We start from the raw sequence: 2,145 nt of genomic DNA on the forward strand, positions 1-2,145 counted from the left end.
ACATACGCCTCCGAGATATGGACACCTGCCAGTGGGCCAAAATGCTGCTCAGGTGCACTCGACTGACTGGGCTGCAGATCCACTGGCAGAAACGACTATACCAGCTCGAAAGCAAATACGCTTCTTTGCCGACCCTGTCCAAGCGTTGTTGGCCACGGAATGGGAGAGAGAGGTCCGGAAAAAGGTTCGTCAACGACTATTCTAGATGTGTACGTTGCGCACAAGAGGAACATTGGCTCGGAGGCTAGGCTAAATGATATTAGAGAGTTTTAGTAGATCGTTTCCATGACTCCGATAACGATATCCCGATACTTCGCCACCGCCTCCCTTGCGCATGCATAGTATCGTTATCGGGGCTATCGGAGCTATCGGAACGATCTACTAAAACTCTCTAATAGCCTGGGTAGTCTTCTTCTATATGAAGCACGAGCCGGGGCACTAAGGACGCTGTCTTATACACGTTTGCAAGTCCGGCTTCAGGGCGCTGCCATCTTGCTTGACTGGGGTGCGCCTGGGCGAATCATAATCCGATTACGAAGCCTTGCTGAGGCGTCGTAATCGGATTATGGCCGCACCCAAGAGCGCACCCCAGTGAGGAAGATGGCGGCGCCCTGAGACCGGACTTGCAAACGTGTATACCCCTGTCAGACGGGCTAGTTTAGTGTCACTACAAGCGAGTGCACTTCGCCCTTAGTGTCATTTCTGTAGTGTGCCACACGGCTCCTTTCTGAGGAACACACTTGGCTTGGAGTGAGTTTGACGAACTCACTTCGTTCGATCGAGTGCGTGGCATCAGTAGGAGTGTTTCAACAGTCAAACATAACAACACAGAAACCAAAAGGATGGCGTAAGATTTATTTTATAAAGAAAAAGTAAAATAAATTCGTGAAAGAGAGGACATGTAGAAGTGTGGCATAGCAAAAAAATAGTGGGGTGAACTTGGAGTTTAGCCTGATCTGAACCAACATTAGCGCAGCGTGAATTGATAAAAGACGACGACAAAATCAGTCATTCAACGGCTATCTTGGTTAGCAGAGAATGATGGAGCCTACTTTTGTTTTAGCATGGAACTATTGGAGACCACAGGATAATTATGATCGAATTAGGCAGTTTCAGGGCCTCCTCGTAGACATCCATGGAACGAAGCGGAACTTTGAAGTTGGATATGCTTCGTTCTTTATCTTGGCTTGCAATGATCGATCAGAATCATCCAATTGGCGTAAAAATCGTTCATTAATGTAACGCTGTTTTAGAGTACAGCTCCTAGGAACCCATTTCTGAGTTGAGCGGCGTCGGCGTAACCGCGCGTTGCATTAAGGGCTGTTTCTCAAAATGGCGTCACACGTGACGTCACGTGTGTCGTCACGTGTGAAGTTACGAGGGTAAATTTTCTTGCTAAATTTTGCGGTAAAAGTTTTTGCTAAGTTTGGTGGAAAATAATGCTGCTAAATTTGGAGGACAAATTTTACACGTGTGACGTCATGTGACGTCACACTTAAAATTTCAGGTGACGTGTCATCTGACGTCACACGTCAATTCAGCGGGAAAATTTCCCAGCTTAATTTAGCGGGAAATTTAGCGAAAGTTTTACGCTAAGCGGGATGGGAACAGGAGAGGAAGATGGGAGGGTACGGAGGGGGAGCAGCTGCATACCCTCCCCTTCGTACCCTTCCCTCCTCCTCCTCAAGAGCTGCGCTCCCATTCGGCATTACAGAGAATTGTAAACGTCTAATTTTTTTAACGTGTCTTTATTAACGGGTATCGGTGGCCGAGTGGGCTAGCGCCCACCAGATTGGAGTACGCGGAGAGAAAGCTCGCGCTGGAGAACCTAGTGATCCTGAGCTCACTCCCCAGACCTGCCCGAAGAACACGCTTCCAATGAAGTGAGTTCGGGGAGCACACTACGCTCGCTCGAGTAGACCAAGTGTGTAATCTCGATAGCAGTGTTCAAGGAGTAAAAATAATAGAAGAAATTTACGCTGCGTAAAATTAGTATTATTTTGATAGGAGTAATATTATGTGCGCATTTGTTTTTTTTTTTTGCTGGCAGGAAAGTAGCGCATTGTAGAAAAACAAGCGGCTTATCTAGTTTCCAGCCTTGGCCCCTGGGCGACGGCCAGCGACGGCCAGGAGGCACCTGCAAGA

This window comes from Ixodes scapularis, unplaced genomic scaffold (assembly GCF_016920785.2).
Source record: "Ixodes scapularis isolate PalLabHiFi unplaced genomic scaffold, ASM1692078v2 PGA_scaffold0__279_contigs__length_252992795, whole genome shotgun sequence".
Taxonomy (NCBI): Eukaryota; Metazoa; Arthropoda; class Arachnida; order Ixodida; family Ixodidae; genus Ixodes; species Ixodes scapularis.